A 24,141-nucleotide genomic window follows, 5' to 3' on the forward strand; every position below is an offset into this window, starting at 1 on the left:
ATGAACCTGCAGAGCCGGAGAACCGGAGAGCTGCAGTTTCAGGACCGCAGTTTCAGGACCCTGGCAGCGCCACCTAGCGAATTGAAAGGCAGTGTCAGTAGATAGGAAGAATATATTTGAATGGTTTGCGAGGCAAGAAACAAGGAAAACTCCGGCATATATGATGATGTTTGATGATACAATTATGTAGAAAGGTATAATATTTGAAAATATTTTCTAATAATATAGAAATGTATAATATTTCAAAACATGTTCGAATAATAAATATTGGATAATTAAAGCAATTGAAATCACATACAATTTGCATACCTTTGCAGATAAATGTGCGTACGCCAGAGAGGTCCTGGAGAGGAGGGTCCGCCGGATTGTCGAACCTCAGATTCAGGAGGAGCAATGTGGTTTTCGTCCTGGCCGTGGAACAGTGGACCAGCTCTATACCCTCCGCGGAGTCCTGGAGGGTACATGGGAGTTCGCCCAACCAGTCTACACATGTTTTGTGGATTTGGAAAAGGCGTTCGACCGTGTCCCTCGGGGGCTCATGTGGGGGGTGCTCCGAGAGTACGGGGTACCGGATTCCCTGATCGGGGCTGTCCGGTCCCTGTACGACCGGTGCCAGAGTTTGGTCCGCATTGCCGGTAGTAAGTCGAACTTGTTTCCGGTGAGGGTTGGACTCCGCCAGGGCTTCCCTATGTCACCGATTCTGTTCATTACCTATATGGACAGGATTTCTAGGCGCAGCCAGGGTGTTGAGGGGGTCCGGTTTGGTGACCTCAGGATCGGGTCGCTGCTTTTTGCAGATGATGTGGTCCTGTTGGCCTCATCGGGCCGTGACCTTCAGCTCTCACTGGAGCGGTTCCCAACCGAATGTGAAGCGGCTGGGATGCGAATCAGCACCTCCAAATCTGAGGCCATGGTTATCGACCGGAAAAGGGTGGAGTGCCATCTCCGGGTCGGGGAGGAGATCCTGAACCAAGTGGAGGAGTTCAAGTATCTCGGGGTCTTGTTCACGAGTGAGGGAAGAATGGAGCGCGAGGTCGACAGGCGGATCGGTGCGGCGTCCGCAGTGATGCGGGCTCTGCATCGGTCCGTCGTGGTGAAGAAGGAGCTGAGTCGAAAGGCGAAGCTCTCTATTTACCAGTCGATCTACGTTCCTACCCTCACCTATGGTCACGAACTATGGGTAGTGACCGAAAGAACGAGATCGCGAATACAAGCGGCCGAAATGAGCTTTATCCGCAGGGTGTCCGGGCTCTCCCTTAGAGATAGGGTGAGAAGCTCGGTCATCCGGGAGGGGCTCAGAGTAGAACCGCTGCTCCTCCGCGTCGAGAGGAGCCAGCTGAGGTGGCTCGGGCATCTGATTAGGATGCCTCCTGGACGCCTCCCTGGTGAGGTGTTCCGGGCACGTCCCACTGGGAAGAGGCCCCGGGGAAGACCCAGGACACGCTGGAGGGACTATGTCACTCGGCTGGCCTGGGAACGCCTCGGGGTCCCCCAGGAAGAGGTGGTGGAAGTGGCCGGGGAGAGGGAAGCCTGGGCCTCCCTGCTTCGGTCGTTGCCCCCGCGACTCGATCCCCGGACAAGCGGCAGATGACGACGACGACGTTGGAATTGGCGACGCAGATGACCGTACTGTAGTCAGACTGCAGAAATTGAATGTGGGAAGAACATTACTCGTAATATTTATATATTTTGTTTTCCTCACACACGTTTTTTTCATTCAATTTCATGTTTATCATGAAGATTACATCCAGCAGTGTTATTTGTGCTTGTACTGAGTGATTCTTGTTCCATAAACACCTTGTACAATCCAACTCAAATTTTGAAAAAAAATTCAGCGCTTCCTCACCATCAGATTGTCCACTACGGGAGTTAAGGAGGGGGAGATTCCCCGACTGCATGGAATACAGGATAACATCACATATCCTACCTTTAGATAACTGCAGAACACAGTGTATAACTAAATATATTGATTTAATACTGTGCAAATATCCTCATATGTCAAAAACTGGAAATAGCCTACAGTCGTCAAGCTCCCGTGCAATCGCTACACTCTACGTCCTCGTTATAATATCAGTCCAGACTTTAATAGATTACTGTTCATAACAAAACGCTTTTGTTTTCAAATTGTATCTCGACTCGCAGTATCACTGCCACAGTTGACGCCACTCGCACAGTTTTTTTTTATTGGTGATCTACCGGCCACCACATTTTCTGAGTTTTCGGGCTCCACCAATAGGCTAACAGTGTCTGAGAAGTTGTGATGCGCTATGATTCACCGTAAAGAACAATCGTATGCCAGGGTCATGATGAGATAGTAGATTAGCATTCATGAGGTGCTTTGCATTGACTATTTATGGTTAAAAATGGGCGTGTTCAGGGCGGGGTACAATGCTGATTCACGTACGCACACCTGTGGGTAATCAGTGATTTATAAAGGGAACATTGCGTTGGTTTTATAAATCTGAATTTTTGTGTGCGTACGCCATTTTAGGCTTTTGGGCGTACGTACACTTTTAGTAAGAATCCTAGCACTGTTTTATAAATGAGACCCCTGGCCGGTTGCACAAAACACCTTAAGTTAAGATTTTCCTTAAAGACAGAGTTAAGGTTTCCTTAAAATATAATCGGTTGCACAAAGCACCCTTAAGTATTTTTCTTAAGGTTTCCTTAAATGTTACCTTAAGTATTTAAGGTTTTCTCCTTAACTTCGTCTTATACTTAAGGAATCCCTTAAGGAGCGTTGCACGAAATACCTTAGCAAACAAAGTAAGGAAGAAAACTTAAGGTACCTCTGACTTATTCTGTACCGCAACATGGCTGCGGGAGGCGCCTAAAAGCACGCTGTTTGCATCCCTGACACACACAGGGTTCTGTCAAAATACTATGCAATGTACGTATTCTGTGATTCGTTTTATTATTTTATCCTATGCTCTATTATACATAAATATCAAAGTTATCTGAGGAAATACAAGTTTAACTCTAATCTGTTATACTTTAATTTATTTAATATCATCAAAAAAAAATGCTTCCTTTGGTGTGGATGGGCATGCTAGATGATGTTTTGTATTGGACGGACATGACTCAAAACATTGACCACATCAGTGGATCAGATCATCTTTCATATACCTGTAAATACTGCACATGCCTGTGCATGCTACATTTTGTATGTGTCTGACACCACAAAGTTCTGGAAAAGTGAAGTTATATTCTATTCTATTTGCTATGGCTTTTGCAGTCACTCAATCTCAACCACAAATGTGTAATGTTAGAGAGGCAAGACACAAGGTTGACTCTCAGGGCAGATTCAAGATATACATTGTTTATTTTGAATAATTGTCAAACAATGACAATCACCCCTCCATATCACTCCTTCCCCTCCATATCACTCCACCTAGACCTCCATATCGACCTCCATACAACTTCAATGAGAGATAGAAGCAAGAAGAAAAAATATAAAAAAACATTATGGATATTTGACTTTTCCTGACCTTTCAATATTCAAACCGTTGTGAAGTCTGTAACAGCACTACTTACTAGTTGAATTGTCCCCCTTCAGTGCGCAATTGTTTAGATATCCTCTTATCAAACTCCTCCACTTCACTGAAATAGTACAGACAACATTACTTCTAGGTGATCATAAATATCAGTTACCCTAACAAAGTAGTGTACATTAATTAGCATTACCTAAGTGGTTGATAATAAAGGTATTAATAGTAGATTATAAAGTTCTATGGCATTGTGCAAAAAATGTACATTCCCTACTTACCTCCGATGATAAACTGGTCCAGAGATGAATACCTTTTTCTGCAGGGACAGATTCGTCAGCATACTCAGGCCGTAGCCTATATGATATGATGGCCTACAAAAGTTATATGGTTAATTTTTAAGACAGTAGGCTGCAGATTTCGTTTAGCTGACAGATCGAATCCACTTGCTTTTAACCTATCAGTTTTTTTTTAATGTGCTGGCTTTATCATAAGACACCTACAGTAGTTGGGCTTGCCAAAATGGTTTCAATAAAACAAAACAAATAATCTAAAAGTTCGTATTTCATGAAATTATCATAAGTGAACAGATAATTGTACCAGAATTGTTTTGAACATTTAACTAGCTAACTTAAATATGTTGAACAATACTTGATTTACATAGGCTACGTCGCGCTACTGTTTCATCAAACAAATAGACAGAGTAACAATTTACAGTTCGTTTTTAAGGAAGCTATGTGTGTAGAGCTAGCTAGCTAGTGCTATAACTACTGAATGTTAGCTCTAGCTAATCAAGTAGTTTGTTTGATGTTGAAAACCACTCCAGTGTCTTGAAATGATTTTTACAGCAAAATTGAAGTTGGCTAGCTAACGTTGTCCAATTCAAGACACCAGAATTGTTTTATACATAACCATACGCGATTCACATTAGCTACTTACACTCTGACTCTAGTCCATCTTGTTCTGAGCCGTAATCCTACAATATTCACTTCTGCCGGAAAATATTATCTTGTTCCGGTCCATGTTTATCCCATTCGCTACATGGCGCTGTCAGATAAAACGAGGGGTCCTAGAACAGCGGTCCTGAAACCGTGGTCCTGAAACTGCAGCTCTCCGGCTCTCCGGGGTCTCCGGCTCTGCAGGTACCCCCTACTCAGCTGGGCTCCGACTGCCTGATATGACAAGATGCTAGTGATGCGCTAAGGTCTCCTGCATTAACAAGTTCTGCGCGATTAGCAAGCTATTTTTACTAATGTTTCGTTAGCGATTGAATGGTAATGCAAGCTAGCTAAAAACAATATTAATTAGCTTGGCTATCCTGGTTTTCATAGCAACAGAAATCAACAAATCACATCAGTTGAACATTATTCAGAAAGGGGGGGATAGCGGGAACAGTAAAAGTGTAGGGTACAGTAAAAGTGAAATGGAACGCGTCTTTCTGCCTTGAAGTTGCGTGCGCATCATCATTAAGAACTAGTGCTGTCAAACGATTAAAACATTTAATCGCAATTAATCGCATTAATGTCATAGTTAACTCGCGATTAATCACAATTAATCGCACATTTTTATCTATTCTAAATGTCCCTGATTTCTTTTTGTCCCAATCTTTTTTCTAATTTTAATGCTCTTATCAACATAGAAAAGTGGTTCGGATTGCTTTGTGCAAATATTTTTTTTATTGAAAACAACATTGCAATCGCCTGGCTTTGACGAGGGGGCAGAGAATTCGCATCAGCTGTGTGCTTGGCCATCAAGTGGTATTTCAGACTGGACGTGCTGCGATGATAGCTCAGTTTACAACGACAAAACACACAGATCACTGGTCTTGTCAATAGAACCATTTGGCAACTTTTTAAAAGCAAACTTTCCATTCAGAATCTTATTGGCATCCATTTCGGCATCTCGCGCTCGTCATCCACTCAAAACGTAACGATAGCCTACTACCAGAGAATGTCTAATATCCGTAAACGGGCTCTGCTACTACTCTTTAGCCAGCTCGCAAGCCAAACGAGTGTTTGGCGTGCCTGTTGTTTTGTTTCTGGTCTGACTAGATCCGGTGTGGTGTTGTAGTTTTTCTAACGTCGGTAGTTGTTGCAACAGCATGTGAAAAAAACTACAAAGTTTGCTAGGCCAAAAAGAGCGTTAATCGCGCGATAAAATAATTGACGCCGTTAAACTGACAGCACTATTAAGAACCCATGTATATGTCAAGATAACATCCAAGCTAACAATTTTGCCAAATCTGACTGCAGCTTTGGATACCATAAGTACTGTGTTATGGTTGTTTGAGTTAAACAACTTGCTTAATGAATTAAATGTCAAATCCAATTATAAATGTATAAAAAAGAGAGTTCCAATCAAATCAATTTTTTTCTAAATCAGAATCAGATTTTTTAACTAGCAATTCCATGAATCCCATGGAAACAAAGGCAAATGTGTGAGATGAACTGAAGTGGAGCACAAATCATCCAAGAAGCTGTACTACTCTTGAGTGGTTTTTATTCAGATGACTAATCATTGGATTCAGGTCAGAAGTGTATAACTTGAACTGGCTTAATCACTTAAGACAGGGGTTCCCAAACATTTTCCCGGGTGACCCCTAATTTAACATTCAAAATCCTCAACAACCCCCCACCCGTGCCTTTACCATTAGTTAATCAGACAGTTACATCATCTGTTCTCAAGTTTTTAATAAATGCAACAACAGCAGCATAATGAACACAAGACGCAACAATTCAGAATTATATATTTTTTCTTGCAGCATCAGGCTCCACTCCACTCATAATAATCATAATGATAAAATAATAATAGCAAATCATAATCTACTCATGTTCAGTTAATCAGATAAATCACTTATAAAACAAATATAGCAATTTAATTTTCATCCATAGGCCTATTTATAAAAAAAGTATTTAGTCATGTCTTGTATTTTTTTCCTTTAATTCCTTGTAGCCTATCCTTTCCTTTAATTACTTTAAAAGTGTAATAAGGCTATTTAATGTGAGCTCTGGGTCTGCATTTCTTGAGCTAGAGATTGAATGTCAGCAGTGGCGGATTTAGTGATTTGGGGGCCCCAGGCGAAGACAGGCATGGAGCCCCCTGAACTCTTATTCTCACTCTTTTCAATACATATAATAATAATTATCATTAAAATAATAACTGGAGAGGGTACAATTGTAGGGTGTGCTTGCTAGCGCTGGTTGCTGATGGGTTTCGCTTATTAACTATAATTTATAACTGGTATTTCTGTATATTTTATATAAAAACGTGTACTTACTATTTATGAAGATTGCATAGATTTAAAATTTACAATTCAAAATACAAAAAGTGAAGTGTTGAATGAAAGGGTTGTCTTCTCATTTCCCTTGCAAGAGGGAATATTGATAAGCTACAGCAGCCTCAGTTAAAAAGTTGGATCAAACGAAGATATTGGCCAATCTGTGTAAAACGGTCCTAACCTCAATGACTCTGTCACCTTAAATTAATCGCTTCTAGTGATATTTTCAAGCATTTAGCCTACTCATATTGCATTAATTCATTAAGAACCCCCTTTGAAACAAGCTATTGTAACAACTTGTCACCGGCAGTAGTCTATTTCAGATGGAATCGCGATTCAAACTAGCCTGACGTTGTCATACTCATAATTCTAGTCAGAATATGAGTCTGAAAACTCTCCGTTGGGCTGTTACTATGGGCGTGTTTCAACCGAACTTGTAAAACAAATGCCTCTTCGCTCAATTGGATAGACCTACAACCAATCAAAGCAACGTAATATGTTGTTTGTTGAAAACGAATTCAACCCAAGGGCTCTTTCGTGACGTTGTTGATTACGTTACTGTTGATCATCTGTCCATCATCGTATCAAGCTCGCCCTGGCAATTTCATTGGTCCGCCCAGATCCTGGTTTTATATAGTTGTTCCCAATACGAGACCCTCCAGACCCAACTTCCCGAGCAAATTTTTTTGTGGGCGGGGCGAAGTTGGGCTGGCAGCCAGGCTAGATTCAAACAGTACCATCTCAGACATCCCAAGTCTCCCGGAAGTTGCTAGAGTCTCCCACATTTCATTAGCGGCTCCCTGACGCCCGCAAATGCTATACAATCTTCCGGAAATCTTGGATTTTGTATTTAGAGTGAGCGAGAGACAGTCCGACGGTCAATTCTGGTAGAGACAGGTGCATATCGCACCATATCGCATATAAAAGTTTGCTGGATACAATCATTGTCAATAACAATTCCAAATTTGGTCTCAGTCTAGAGCCCTGCGTGGAGAAGCTGACCCCGGTAAATTGTGCTACAAGCAAGCTAGCATAGCTACTGTTGATAGCCAAACTTCACTGAGCAGCACTTGTGCTAGCTGCCGCATCATTGGAGAGAAAAGTTTCCTTCTGTAGTTACAGTTAGATTACTCTCCTCTTTTATCTTTCTCTTTTGTGCTCCGCTCGGGGAGTTGCATTTCATTTCGCAAATTGTTTTTAGCATTCACTTCACTTTCTACTGTCTCATATTAACCAACTGATATGACGTGCTTTGCTGCGCAGTTTCTGCAATTGATGGAATAGTCCACAGTAGTATCGGGTGGGAGGGGAAACCTGCGTTGACACAAATCGAATAAACGCTTTGTTGATACTTTTGAGGATTTTTAATCAATTTGTATTATTATTATAGTCCTTATTGATCATATGGTATTTTTATGGAGTTTTTCAAGGGGCCTCCTGGCAGCTGGGGGCCCCAGGCGGTTGCCTACTTTGCCTAATGGGTAAGTCCGCCCCTGGATGTCAGGTGCGATGTTCGTTACAGCCAAACTAAAGTAATTGTGCACTTCTAACTTGTTGCGTGCCTTCGTTTTGATGGTTACCAAAGAGCTGAAAGCAGTCTCCGACAGATACGTTGTGGTGGTGGCATGGTGTACAAGCTTCGGCGCAAAGTCGGGTCCTTTCACGAGCCAGAACCGTTTGTAGAAATTGTCTTGACATCCACAAGCTCATCCTCCGCTTCAAGATACTCCACGTCCTCCTCTTCCGCGGTGAATGGTTCCATTACCCATGCGCACTTGGCGACATGTTCATTGACATCTGAGAATCGTGCCTTCATCTCCTCTTGTAGCAGTTCCATGTGACGTCTGAACTCCGGCAACTTTCCATTAGTATGTTTGAGAAGTGATGGAAAGTGTTGTAGGTCATGTTTCAGCAGTTTATTCTTTCTTAATTCCACTTTTTGCACGAACGCATCATGGATTTCCTTGCATTCCAGGATGTTTGCATCTGAGCCCTGCATGCGCTTGTTTGTTTCATTGTATAGGCTGAATATATCAGCCAGGTATGACGTTGAGCCAGGTAAGAAATTCACAGATCATTTGGTCATACATTTTCTGGTTGTTCGTTTTCAGGAATTCCTTTATTTTTTCTTTCAGTTGAATGAAACAAACCAACACTTGGTCCCTTGATAGCCACCGCACTTCGGTATGAAGGAGTGTCTGATGGGCCTCATCTTCACACAGTTCTGCAAAGATTAGTTTGTTCAGTGGACGGGCTTCAATAAAGTTGACTATTTTAACAACGGTATTGGGTGCTTCATTCAGTTCAACAGAGAGGTGTTTGCTGGCCAGGGCTTGACAGTGTATCATACAGTGAAACACAAGACAGTGAGGAGCCTTTTCCTTTACTCGTGCATTAAAGCCCTTATTTTTCCCCAACATTGAAGCAGCTCCATCTGTGCAGCACGCAACAAAATTATTATAGGGAATGTTTTGCTTGTTAAAGTAGGCGATCGCATTGAAAATATCTTCTCCCCGTGTCGTTGTTGACAAATTAGTAGACAGAAGAATGTCCTGTTTTATTTCTGCGTCTTCAATGTACTGTACATATGCAATGAGTACCGCTTCATCTGCCACAGTAGAGGTTTCATCAAGTTGGATAGAAAATGGGTACGTCTTTAACTTTTCAACTAACGTCTTCTCAACATCATCTGCCATTCTGTTGATTCTCTCTTTTATTGTATTATTTCATAAAGGTACAGTTTTAAGTTTGGAAGCCACCTGTGCGCTGCACATTATTTCTACCATCTTTACACAAGCGGGTTTAATCAGAGTTTCCCCGATGGTGCGCGGCTTTTTGGTTTTGGCAAGTAGGAGAGCTTACTCAAAAGACGCAACAGTTGCCTGTTTCTTTTCATTTCCAGCTTTAGTAAAAACATCTTTGTTGTTCTGGGTCCTGTTTAATGTAACCAGTTCTTTTTTTTCTAAGGAAAAATTCCCTGGGTTTACCGATTGTCTGTGGGTGTTTGGTGCTCTGGTGCCTCTTCAGTTTGCAGGGCTTCATGCTTTCATTCGCTAGCTTCTCACCACACGTGACACACTCGATTTTCACTTTATCCATGGCTTCAATAAAACCAAATTCAAGATAACTCTACAAATAAATCCTAGTTTTTTGTTGTTGCGCATATGCCTACATCTTTCTCTTCTCCCTGGCGCTTTGCCATAATTGTTTGTTTTACTATAGTCACTATGTTGTCTTGAGCTTTGCATTAGAACAAAAGAGTATAGCACTTCTAGTTGTTTCAGTGCTTCTATACTCTTTGCTAGAACTAGCCGTTTGAATTTGCCGCGTCTTTTTTAGCCGCTTCTCTGATTTCCACTCTCAATACACAGCAATAACAAAAAATCTTGATATTAATAAAAAAGTGTATTTTCATATAGCTTACACACTTATTATACTTGCAATAATTTGTATTTATTTGTGATGTTTAACAGTTTTATTTGTGTATTATTTCTTCCTCTTTCAACCTGACCTCAGTTTATTAGTATTTCGTAACATAGTGTACGTCTTTCTGTGTCCCTCGATTTCGTATACTGTGTTACGAAAAACCGAACCACAAGGTGGCGCTTCACCTAAAATGTGTGTAGCTTATCGTAAATTAATACTCAAATACTGCATTCATATCCACAATAACAATTATACAAATATAAATTATATATTACTGTACAATATTTACATATTGCTCTCTGCTTTAAAGTTCAATTCTGAGGTGCTTTGCGGGCACCCGTTTGTGGCATTTTAACGGGACAGATCTTCAGTATTTTCAGTATGGAATTACGCCCTGACCTTCATCAATCGCCTGTCAATCAAAATGTGACATTGTTGGTTACGGCGCGGACAAGTGACGTCCATTGTTTTAGAAGTTGGTGGTAAGTACCTACCTAAAGATGTTCAGATTTTTGGAAAAAAATTGTAAATGTTGCTTTTTAGGCAGAAAATGTGTGATAATTATGTAATAGTTAAGCAAGTAAACTCAAGGTTACCATAGGGATGCTCCAAAGTGGAGTTGTAGCTTAATTTTGTGAAAGTGCATGGTAATAAATGCATGTTAGCCATGAGCAACGTTAGTAAGCTAGCTTGGTCTGAGCATTCCAAGCCCCCACCCCTCGCCCCTCAGCTTGAAGCAATGGCAATGGTGGATGGAGGTGGTATTGCATTTACAGTTTGGTTTCCGACTCTTCCGGACGTTTTTATTCTATTAACTCCAGTCAACATAAAACTATCTCCCCCAATTTTTTTTGTTCTATTCTCGAACCTGGCTTATACTACTAGCTTTTTCATAGAATAATTTCTCCCAATTTTTGCAAAGTTTGAAACCAATCCGAAATGTTTAAATTAGCACCCCATTTATTTTCTTACGTCAAAAGTTTCCTGCAAATGTGCTTGCAGATACTAACAGGGCACGAGCACAAAAGTTCACATTGGCCAATAGCCGATTTACATGGAGCTGAATGAGCCATAGACTTATATTGAATGAGCACAGGGAGAAATGGCTTGAGTTGCCTGCCCTGTTCTAGCAAGTTTAGCAAATGATTGTCACAATTACATTAAATATGGTTAATATAGTTTATTCCCGTTATTTAAACAGATAAACAGATTTTTTACGTTCATGACATGATGGCAAATATTATATTTGTTAAGCGTGAGCATAGATCGTTGACATGTCTATCTGCAGCAAAGACGAAGATTAATACTTTAACTGATAACAATAATATTTTTGTAGTTATGCTACATTAGGTTGGGTATCACCAGAACATCACCAGAACAACACTCAGAAGCTTTTGTTGATGTATGTAGGCTACAAACACACACATTATTGTTTCTTTTTTGAAATGGTATCATTAAGCCAGACTGCTTTTGTGGGAGAATGAAGGTCCATTCTGAGTGACACTTTCATCCCCACTTATGTCTTGTATATAGTTATGTTAATATGCTAAAAGGCAAATGTTCAATAAAATATATTTTCAATAACATATATATGTTCAATAAATATATATTAGACACACTTCTCAAGCTTTTATTTATTACATTATTAACACGTCTTGTTAGATCACGTTATATCCATTAATAGACGTTTGTTTTCTAGGTTGAACATATAAAACACAGGTCACATTTTGACACTGATGTGAAATGAAAGGCAGTGTGAATTTTGTGGCATTTCTTTTGAATATGAAGTTGACAGTAAGCTATGGCAAGTCTGCATTATGGGAGATTTTGGTTACCAAAATAACTATTAAGCTTTCTTTGCCAGCCGAGAACAACGACGGAGCTGTTCATGTTAACAGTTTATTTCATCCGATACAATGCGTTGAAAATCATATTCATATCACAAAGACAAAAAAGGAACATGTGATGAGTTCCATGTAGAATAGCCCTATATTTAGCCCTATAGCCTATTTCTAAAAACATGTGAAAGGAATACTATACAGTGACAGAATACATTTCCGTTAAGTTTGCATCATGTGTCTGATTCTTATTGGACTTGTACCCCATTCTGCCCATAGATTCTGCAACTGCAATGCCTTAGCTCACACGCTCGTAACCATATAAATCTATGCTTGCAACTGGTTGTCGCAAAGTATGACGTGTACAGCTAGTTGCAAGCGTGCACAAAGTCTCGGAGCAAGGGAAAAAAAGAGCAACTGTTTAAAGCTAGACCGGAAGACACGGAAGTGGAAAGATGGCCGCGTCCAGTCTTGCGCTCTCGCTTGCCTCACTGCGCCACTGAGCACTTTTCATAGAAATGAATGGGGACCCCATCTTGGAAGACAAACGTAACTTACTCTAGTTATATTAACTCTATGGAGCATTCATGGAGGCATGCAGTTATTTAATTTAAATGAAATACTAATAATATCTATTTATGTCTCCCTTGTCCTTCCCCTGTAAGGGGAAAGATAAACTGATGGAAATGAAAATCAAAACCACATCTGCATAACAAAAGTAAAATGAACTTTCTTTTCGGAAGGCCGGTTCTACCAAAAAGAGCTGCACCTCCTGCAAAGGCCACATCAGGGTTGCATGCAAAAAGTGTCCCTTGTGTGGAGCAGTCCAGCCCATGAAAAGTAAATTGGAGTCACAGAAGAAACGTTAAGACACCCAGTGGGCAGCAACGACTTTTAAGGGAAATAACATCCCCAAAGTCCTTAACTCTGCCAATTTAATGGTAGGATAACAACAATCTTCAGTCCCTGTCTCTTCACCAAGAACTAAGTGAACGGCAATACATTTTGTCCTTTCATTGTTTCAGGTACACAAATTAGATAAGCTTGGGTTCGTCCCCTTGCTTTTCCTGGGACGCAAGTCCAAAATGTCCTGTGGCTGGTCTGAGGTGGTGTGTCCTCAGGAATTTATGGATGTGAATGGGACAGCCATAAAAACCATAAAGGACATTTTTGACAGTGCTTTGACAAGTAGGTGACAGACCCAGTGTTGATATATGTGTGTCGACATATTGTAGACAGATGTGTTGAGCATGGTCATGTAAACATGTAGACAGATGTGTTAGGCATACTTCGGGTCGGCAATGTAATAATTGTAATTTCCCCTCATAAATTTATCAGGTTCAGGATAAGATCAATTGTAGAGTCCCTAAAGCCATAACATTATGACCACCTGTCTAATATTATGTAGGACCCCCTTTTTCTCCTCCTTGTCAGAACAGCCCTGACCCTTTGACTCCACAAACCTCTGAATATGTGCTACATTTACATTTATTAATTTAGCAGACGCTTTTATCCAAACCAACTTCCAAGAGAGAGCTTTACAAAGTGCATAGGTCACTGATAATAACAACAAGATAGCCCCAAAAACAATGCAGGTTGCCAAAACATGAGGCACATATTGTGAACAACCAAAAAGAAGTGCCAAAAAGAAGAACCATAAGAGCATGCAGTTAAACGAGTTACAAATAAACAACATGAATCGCTATAAGTGCAAGTGTACCTGGAGAAAAGCAAGCAACAGTAAGAAAATATTTCACTGCGAGTATAACTATTTAAATCAGTGGCCACTAACCAACAAGAGCAACAAGTCTCTAAGCAAGAGTCATTGTGATCCTTGAGGAAACTAACATTGGGTCCAGCAAACCATTCCTAAGTACCATTGTACTCCCGGAACAAGTGTGTGTGGTATCTGGCACCAAGACATTAGCAGCAGATCCTTTAAGTTCTGTAAGTTGCGAGTCCATGGATCGGACTTGTTTGTCCAGCACATGCCACTTATGCTCGATTGTATTGAGATCTGTGGAATTTGAAGACATGAAACTTTTTGACAACATAAAACTTTCACTTTCATGCCTAACAGGCTCTATCCCACCCATTGACAGGTGTCATGATAATGAGATCATCTGTGTTTTTCACTTCACTTGTCAGTGGTCATAATGTTATGGCTGATCAGTGTACACAAACTAGAATTTTGTTCTTAGGAAGTGGACACTTAAAACAACAAGGTACATAACTCATAATTATCATATACTCATTTGGATTTATATGTATTTTTCTTTGTAGTTTTCTATGGAAACAATGATATCGCAGAAGCTGGGGACATTTGCCCCCACCTTCCTGCAGAAGCTGAGGACATCAGTCCCCACCCTCCTGCAGAAGCTGAGGACATCAGCCCCCGCACTCCTGTATGTATAAGAGATGCTTCTCTCCAGAGAAATACAGAAAAAGATATGACACTGTACAAGATAGAATCAGAAGGGGTTATAATCGCCATGAAAGTTTGCACAGACAAGGAATTTACTTTGGCTGGCAGGAATTTACCCATAGATACACATATTTCAAATATGTTGGTCTCACTCACTTCAGTATAATATAATATCTACAGTTTGTACAGTGACCACGTTCATTGCATGAGACATGTATAAATGCTAGTCACTGCAAAGTTTAGTTGTTAAAGATTTATGACACAACAGCTGATTGCGAAGCTTGCTGCTGGTTAGGTGGACTAAATCCACTAGACACACCATTGTAATACAGGAAGTACTGTTGTTGTAATGGATGCATTTGGCTTTATACTTCCTCTTTAGGGGCCCACTGTTCCGGCTCATTTTAAACATGCAATCCAGGGAAGAGAAGCCGGCCTATAAAACGTGGTTCAACCATCCCCCCCAAAAAGAAAGGTTGACCATGCTTTTCAAAAAGCAGACATGTTTTTGGTTATACTGATTTTTTTGTCTCCCAAAGATACCAGAAGGCATTATTTGAAGTAGATTTGTACTCTAATTGGAACCTAATAAGACACCACCTCCCACAGTGGACAGACTGACATTGTTTAGATTTCAGAGTTAGTGTTAGACAAGAGGCCATGTTTAGGGATAGGGAGTAATTAAAGACACGTTACTCTATAATCATCACCAAAATGTACATTATTTACCCAATTGTGTCATAATACAAAATAGAACACCACCAAAGACAAGTCTTTATTTTATTTTGTTTACCTTTTTTTGCAGTTTGCCGTGTACATGCAAAGAATAAGGTGTTTCTCTTTCAAGAAGTTGTAGGTAAAATGTTTTGGGGTGTCTTAAATACTTCAAACATAAATGGATGTTCATACATTTAACAGATCAAAACCTTTCTTCCATGTGATTTCTTTATGTTAAATGTTTAGGACAGGGAAGAAGTTCTCGTGCGGTGGCAACCTTGTTATGGTTGGTAAGTAATTCCTGTAAAGTATGTAAACTGTCTAAACAGCTGTGTGTGTTTATCGGTATACTGTATTTTATCTGTACAGTATGCCGGCATATCTGAGTAGGGGACATTAACCCGCCGTAATTCACAGTTATTCAAATGTTTTTATATGTTTTACAGCGGCGAAAAATGGGATGACACCTGGGAGCCTTCAGCCAATTTTCCAAAAGTGATTAATAAAGATTAAATGTGCTTTTTTTAATGTGCGTGCGTGGTTTGGTTTTGTGTTGACAGTATTTCAGTAATTTGACAATCATGTTCATTAAAAGTATGTAAACAATGAAGTACAGCTGTGAACATTAAACAGTGTTTAAAATTGATATGACTTGTATTTACATTAACGGAAGATGAAACATTTAGGAAGAAACAAAGGCAGTGATCAACACATAAGGGCGGCCGGGAGCCCAGTCCAAGTTCTCACCGAGGATGGACAGGAGAGTGATATGTTCTGAATGTTATTAGTCCGGACTACCTGTATGTGTCGCTGTCAATGCTGTTGTTTTGAAGGTCATGGCTCTGTCTGATATGACGAGGATCTCTGACCTCACAGTCCATTCGCAACATAGTGGACGTATTTCTGTCCCCCCAACCCAGTCTCCCATACTTCTGCGTATCTATGACACAGGTTTACACATCTATTTTGCGTGCCATATATACGCCAAATATATAGGCTGTATATACAGGCCCGGTTCTTGCCAGCTCTGGAAGGGCGGTCTGGTAGCTATCTTGAATTATACAGATTTCTTTTGAAAAAATTCTGATTTAACGCTATATAACTCCAGACAACTATCTCAATAATTAACACACACGTTTATATCTATTAGTGACCTCCGTAAAATCCAAGTTTGGAGGATGACGTAAAATGATGAGCGTTGATGAAGTTCTGCGTGTGATTTGGCACCTCACACTCTATTTGTAACATAGTGTACGTCTTTCTGTGTCCCTCGATTTCGTATACTATGTTACGAAAAACCGAACCACAAGGTGTCGCTTCACCCGAAATATCACCTAAAATGTGTGTAGCTTATCGTTACGCCTATAGGTAACATAGTGTACTTCTTTCTGTGTCCCTCGATTTCGTATACTATGTCACGAAAAACCGAACCACAAGGTGGCGCTTCACCCGAAATGTCACCTAATATTTGTGTAGCTTATCCCAACGGAACCCTGAGTTAGCTGAAAGCTAATGATGGCTAACTGTCGCTCTTTAAAACAAACGAGATTCCAAACAATCGTTAAACGAAGTAATCGTATAGTTTCTAATAACATGTGTATAATTATGCTAAATTACACACCATGCCAACTTTTGCCATACACCATGATATAAGTAGGCCTAGCCTACACAAAAGGAATGTTCGACTTCATGCAGCGCCAGCGGTGCGGACCAGCCAATGGCATTCACTGCTTCAAGTCTGCCAGGCCGGCTGTCTATACGACCACTTGAGTTGTGATAGATAGAGACTGAGGGCATCTGTTCACACTGATTTCAATAGCACATATATCTTTATAATGTCCATGTATCAATTTTTATATTTTTATGAAAACATGATTTTAGTTGTGATGTACCACCGCTGTGGTCATCGAGCCTGTGGTCATCGTGGCCCCGAGGGGTGTGTCCCCCGCGGCGGCAGGCGTCCCTTATTTTTCAGTATTGAAGCTGGCAACCCTAACTGTACAGTGACACACTGGCTGCATGGGAATTCTACATTTCCAGTTACTTTCCTTGTTTATTATTTACTGTTTCTTTGTCTTTTGCTTTCTTTCTCTCTCTCTCTTTGCTGATAACCTTGTGGACTTTTCATGAAATTAAATGTGAAACAAGTACTTTTGAGGGAAGCAATGAAGACAGGGACTTCAAGAAATCGGTGAGAGTAAAGATATTAAAAACTGTTGAAGGGACAAATGTCATAGGGGTAGTAAAGATGCATTCCGTACAGATTCAAATAGAAGTGAATACATTGCTGCTTTTCAATACAGAGATACTAATGTGTGGTGACTTGTTAGTGGAATCCATGCCATGCACCCCGTCTGGAGTCCAGAAATAGTCCAGAAATATTGGAAACCGGTAAACTCACAAATACACTGCAGTTTCAATACACTCGTTGCTACTTTCCTCCCCGCCCTCTCTCCCCCCGCATTGGCAGGGGGACAATCAAGCGCTAGCGCTCTTATCGGAGCCACCACTCGGCTTCCTTAAGCGTCTGAGTAAAACATTTTACATAGCCAAGCTAAATGGAGCCCAGGACGTCAAGCACTGCGCACCGCCATGCTTGACGGAAGAGAGTGATTGGGAGGGGAGAGGAGGATGCTTTATCTTCTCTACACATTTGCTGCAGTCGCTATCCCTCCCCCATTTCTTCTCTTAGAACTGACCTGCATGCGGATGAGGAAAATGTCTGAAGAGAGGAGAGGTGAAAAAGAGAGTGTGCGAGAGTGTCCATTTACTGTATAAATGGCATTAGGGGAGGCAATCTAATTTTCTACTACAACTGGTCACCTCTTTTCTATTAGTTCTTCCATTAATCTTTTGATCTTGTCCAACAGTCCCACCAAACGGTGTCCAAGTTACTTTTTTCTTAGCACCTTTCTTGGTTCCCTCCTCTGAGAGTTGTAAACTGCAGTCCACACTGCTAAAACACACTCGCCAAATATATATTTTTTATTATTGAATTTCAGAGTTAGGGTACATTTCCAAGTCAGAATTTACATAATTCCAAACTATTCAAATAAGTGCACCTTGTATGTGTCGTGTTTTGATCTGTTTTTGACCATAATATATAATAGATTAATATGCTGTAACATTTCTAAATGATTCTCACTTATCACAGTGTACAGTGCTCGTTTAATTTTAAATGTCACCATAATTATCTCAAACCAACCACACAAATGAGTTTGAATTCCAATTTAGCATTTAGAATTCTGGAACTAAACAAGATTTAAACTAGTATTGAACTGCATCTCAGAATAAACCCCAGCCCCTGGTTCTTCTCTCATTTTCCATAGACTGTAGCTTGGGCAGTTTTTTCTCTACTGGATAGTCTTGATTCTCTACTAGAGAGCTCATAAAATAAAAGAGTTGGACTGTGCAAACAGCCCCAAACAGACGTTGACATCTTGATTGACTTAGGCTGAGAGAATAGAACTGAACCACACACAGATTAGAGGGAGAATCTACTGCTAATTGCTGTGTGATTTTCCTGAATCCACATTTAACTCTGGATTAACATCTGGGCTTTCTGATAGTGTGATATGTTGTCTGGGAGTGTGTGTGTGTTCATTTGATTGACTGTGTGCATACTCGGTTACTCCCATCAGATGTGGACATACACACACTTTGGTCCAGTTTGCCAAAGGGATGAAAGGGGATAGAGGAGCCTGTGTGTTTGCACAAAGGCTCCAGGTCCTGTTTGTGGAGACCCCTGCCTTTAGATGTTGTGTATACAGTTTGTGTGTGGGTGTGTCATGCTTTGTTTTTATCCAGTGTTTTATTTGTGGCTGTAGCTGAAAGGTACAGCGACGATGCTGGACAACCCACAAAAGGGGTTTCTGTTTGATGCTTTTTCTATTAAAACAGACACAATTTAAGCACAAATGTGTTATTGTTTCTAAGGATGGACGATATGTCATCACAATATGTGTTTTTATATTGATTGATGTAGATCATTCTCAGGATAGGGCGTATTATGATAATGCTTAATTTACAGTTTTAAGAGTATTTTCCTTAGGACAGAACTTTGAAGAAGCCAGAAGGATCATTAGTCTGCTTGCTACCAGGTACACAACCTTTATCTCACATATATTGTATAAGCCTACTATTATAGCCATCACTACTCCTCCCACCGTTTTTGCAGTAGCCCAGGCAGGTAGACATTAAAGGTGTCAAAATATGTGTCTTGTTACCGATTGCATTAATTGTTTTGTTAAAGGTTCTGTTGCTGTTTATGAAAAATGATAGTGTTTGTGTAAAAATATGTAGGCTACTTCCAGCTTGCTATCTAGCTTGCCACTGCTGCAACAATAACTGTGTTCACGCAATGCCCAGTCCTGTCGACTCAAGAAGTGCAGGTGCTTTGGCATATCTTTTGGGAGGGTCCCATCTTTAAATGAGGGAGGCACAAAAAACAAAATAAATTCCTTAATTTTTAATTGTAAGCAATCTGAAATATCCCCACCTACGCCCCCTCGGATCCCGAGAGGCTATGATGCTAGTTTTAAGATGTAAAAAAATAAAATAATAATAATTAATAATAATTGTGTCTTGAGCCAGCTGTGTGTGGTCAGGTAAAGGGTGTTTACTAGCTAGTGTGTGATGTGCATTTGATAGTAAGTGGGAGAGGATGGAAACATGCATGAAGCACATGCATTTGTTTCTCTGCTACATAATTGGTTGTTTATGTAGTGTTGTTGTAGGTAGAAAACTGATTAAAAAATAACGAGCAAAAACACATCACATAAACTTATCATTATCGTGGATGACATTTTTTATAGCTCAGCCCTAATTGTTTCCCAATGCTTGTGAGTTTGGGGTGTGTGTGTGCTCGTACATAAGCAAGCATAAGGAAGCAGATGTAATGTGTTGATATGTGTGCTGACAGGTCTGTTTACCTGCTTTCTCACTTCAGAAATAGCTAATTGTGATATAATGATAGAATAGAGTCTTGACATCGACCCATCTCAGTCCATGTGTTGGAAGGGACACACACACACACATGTAGAGACATAAGCCACATGAATCCCATTCCCCATACGCACACACTACCACAAGCAAACCATTTTGAATCCCTTGAGTAAACCCCTTTACTCCCTTTTCTCCCATTGAGGGTTATAGGTATGCTTCTTCCCTCTGCCTGTTTCTCTTTTGTCACCGCAGTTGCGAATGGTTGAGAAGAGCTTGGCGTGTGTGTAAAATAGCGCTGCCATCTTTGGAGCCTGGAGTAACTCTGTAGGGGTTGCTCACTAAGGAAGCAGTCATGTGTAGCCTAATTCCTTACCTCATTCATGTGTACACACTCACACACACACACACCAGCATTACCACCAAACCAAACAGTATCATCTACCCCCTCTGACATCTCCATTCTTAATCTTTCCATTCCCTCTAATGGGGTGACAAAACTGTGTGTATAATAAGACAGAAATAGGTGTAAAAACGATATACACTGTACATTTCTACTTTTCAAACCTTTCCATCCCAATAGATTGAGTTGAGGCCTTTGTATTTGTGTATGTGGAGGTGCCCATGTGTTGAACTAGCTAGCCAGATGTGAGATTAGCAGACTTCCAGTAAACCCTTTTGCCTTTCCGTCGATGCCAACACATATTCACTAGCTCTTCCATCAAACTTTCCTTAAGGGCAGACCTTTGGCAGACAGACAACCATAACCACTGGGAAGTCCAGTTCACCTTTAAACCAGCTGCTGCCCCTTTTTTGTCTCTTCTGTACCGACTCTGGGCCTTATAATCCAAGGGACCTACGGCATTAACCGATCTGAGTCTTCTTTCATGTAGCCTCGTTCACCAGTCATCCCACAAGGTTCCCACTACCTTTCATGCCCGCCACTTAGTCTATTGGTTGAGCTCCTGGCGTTCAGCAAAGGTTAAGTCGCTAGCGCCATGCTTCAACCAAAGCCTTAGCTCATCCCCTCAGAGGCGGCATTAGCATGAGGCTAACTCTCACTTTTTCTGGATCTAGTCATTCTTATTTTTTCATTTGCCTTTGTATCTCTTGATGAGAATACCAGTGAAGGTTTGAAGCAAAGGTTCCTGACAGCAAAGGCAAACATTTTTCACCAATTACATTTGTCCATCAAGACAATTCATTTGAGTTTCCACTTGTTAGCATTTGCTAACTCCAATTATAATGTCCATAGGAAGTTTGCAAGATTATATTATATCTATTAAGAAACTTCAGCGGAGCACCTTAATAAAACCTCCAATGGTTTGACAATGCCAGCACCACACTAACTCCATCATGGAAACCATAAAACAAACAAAAACGTAATCATAACTCCCTCTTTTCCCCTTAGGGGTGCAAAGGCTTTGCCCCCCAGGAGGAGTGACATTTGAGCACAGTCCAGATGCACCATCAGTGGGGAGATTTCGCAACAACACTGGCCTAATCCTTCACTGATTAATACAATACAATACAATCCCCAACCTGGCAAGGATGTAGAACCCTGGGACATGTGGTATTTCAGTGCTGTGAAGGTTAAGATATGACACTGGACAAAATGTAACCCTGACTTGTGATAAAATAAATTGTGTCTAATGGAGATTCTGATTAAAAGTTTACAGTAGAAAATGGGCATTAGCATTTTTGTGAAGACTATTTGCTTGCACTACATTTACCTATAGATGGAGAATAGTTTATCTCCTCAGAGGGATAGACGCATTATATCTTTATGTCTTGTCTTAAGGTAGGATTGCTTCAAAGATGGGCATGATTTTTGTCTGAATATGACATTTGGATCGGTGTGAAATATAGATGTATGAAAATAGCTGTGCCAAACAAATAAGAGAGGTGGGTTTCTGAAAAATGTTCATGTTCAAACCCATCTCTTTTCCTTCATTTAGCCTCTTTGCTATCTCTATATCCAGTGGAATATATGATTGATAATAAGGATTATTAGCGACATGGTTATTAGTTTAAAATAATGATGACTACATGGAGTGAGTGTATGTCTGTGCATATGTGCATACGTGTCTTTGGAGAAACGGATTAAAACAAGTCATAAAAACAGAAAATGCACAGTAAACAAATTATATTAATCTATGGATTCTTCCCATCTCCATTTACTACTCAAATAAAACAAGATTAGCAAGCTGCGGTCTTGAGCTAAAAAAACCCAACAAAAAACAGCATTTTGATTTGGAATTTGAAGTACAATATCACAAGCAGATAAATTAAACAGACATGGCTGCACAGAACCCTTATTCAAAGAGGTCACAAAACATTGAAAGCATCCAGACCAAGGATTCATTTTGAACTGCATTCCGAACCAGTGTTATACTTAGGCTCTTTGAAAACTCTGTCGTTAACACTAAGAATACTACTTTCATTTTGATATGGCATTAAACTGAACTGTCTCCTAAACTGAATTTTTATTTCACTCTGAATAAAACTTTATGGAACGCCACCAGGACACCATCAGAGATCACTGACCACTGTCAGTTTGTTAATGACAGTTTGGTTTAAAGGTTGATGATTGAATGAATGTGTCTATTCAGATGGTGATTAGACACATTGGTTTACATGTTACTGGTGTATTGCTTAGATTTGCAAGACATCCATAGTTAAAATTGGTTTAAATGATCGGAAAATTGATAACTGTGACCCCAAAGTTTTTTTTTATATTTTTTTTTTTTACAGATTTTACAGAAACATTATTAGTTTGCATTAGTGCATTAGGTTGCACTTAGATGACAATAGTTAGCTGACATTCTCAAGCACATCACCTAGGTTGGTTAAATGCATCGATTGTTTTGATCCACTTTTCACTTCGTTCTCACTAAACCTCCCTTATCTTTCTATTTCTATTATCTCTTACTTTCCAAATCTGGAGAACTACAAGATGGTGGTACTGTATGACAAGGCAGCAACTAAGGCTAAGTCACCTACGGTAAGTAGCCTAACCTATAGAGGTATGATAAGATGTGTATGAGTTGAGTTTAATTTTGACTGGGAGAAAAGATGACTTGTGCCACATAAAGGAATCCTCTTCTGGAGTCTTCCATAGCCAAAGTACGGGAGTAGATGACCACAGTTCAACTCAAATAAAACAAAACAAACAATGGGTCAGATGGAAAGAGCGGGAAGGGGGAGGAGAAAGAATCAAGGCCTTTGTCTATTAACGGGAATGTCTAGTGGTAAGTTAACAGGAGTTAGTTTTACGTGTAGTCTAATCAAAACACACACAATATCAATTACTTCCTGCCAATGTTACAAGTAAGAAATATAGCTAGTTGCATTTATGTTCACCGGGGAAAGTATTCCTTTCAATCCGCATTGAGTTTAGTTCTCAGCGTCACAATTATATTTTTGTTACTTTTGCAGAAACATACAGAAAATGTTGCTCAGGAGCTTGGTGAGATCCTTCTTGAATGCTTATCTGTTTTCTGGACTTGTGGTTCAAAGGGACTCAGCGAGTGATTATTTATACTCTGAATAAAGAGGAAGTGTCTTGAGGCAGGTAAAACAGTTAATTGGTCAGGTCCTTGGCTTGGGTGTTATCTAAATTGGTTCACAGATATTGTTTCTTCTCGGGCTTTAGCCCCGTATGCAAATAAATGGGGTGCTAGTTTACCCATTTCGGATTCAAAAAAAAAAAAAAGGGAAAATTATTCTATGAAAAATCTAGTAGTATGAGCCAGGTTCGAGAATCAAACAAAAATTATTGGGGGAGATAGTTTTGGATATGTTGACTGGAGTCAACCCTTACGGAAAGAAAATATATTCACCAATATATGACTTGAAATATATTGTATATATTACTTCCTATTACATATTCCAATTTATTATATATGGAAATTCATGGGATAATATATTGATGATAAATATATTATACACTATAATATACATATGATTGCCTTTTATCCATATACTGCAATATTACATTACATTTACATTTAGTCATTTAGCAGACGCTCT

General features: G+C 40.1%; 2 long non-coding RNA genes across 4 annotated transcripts; both read left to right on the forward strand.

Moving 5' to 3' along the window:
* The first annotated feature begins 6,012 nt into the window (after positions 1–6,012).
* Positions 6,013–9,012, forward strand: LOC146273434 (uncharacterized). The gene is made up of 3 exons (XR_014766674.1): positions 6,013–8,630; positions 8,738–8,820; positions 8,898–9,012. It is a non-coding gene; the product is annotated as an uncharacterized LOC146273434 (long non-coding RNA).
* Positions 9,013–10,689: 1,677 nt separating this feature from the next.
* LOC146273435 (uncharacterized) lies at positions 10,690–15,769 on the forward strand. 3 transcript variants are annotated; one of them, XR_014766635.1, is made up of 7 exons: positions 10,690–12,967; positions 13,052–13,214; positions 14,310–14,431; positions 14,834–14,926; positions 15,257–15,307; positions 15,415–15,458; positions 15,615–15,769. It is a non-coding gene; the product is annotated as an uncharacterized LOC146273435 (long non-coding RNA). The 3 variants fall into 3 exon arrangements; XR_014766634.1 differs by having other exon boundaries at positions 14,834–15,458; XR_014766633.1 differs by having other exon boundaries at positions 14,310–15,458.
* The last annotated feature ends 8,372 nt before the right edge of the window (positions 15,770–24,141 follow it).

This window comes from Hypomesus nipponensis, chromosome 9, assembly GCF_054491055.1.
Source record: "Hypomesus nipponensis isolate SF chromosome 9, ASM5449105v1, whole genome shotgun sequence".
Lineage (NCBI taxonomy): Eukaryota > Metazoa > Chordata > Actinopteri > Osmeriformes > Osmeridae > Hypomesus > Hypomesus nipponensis.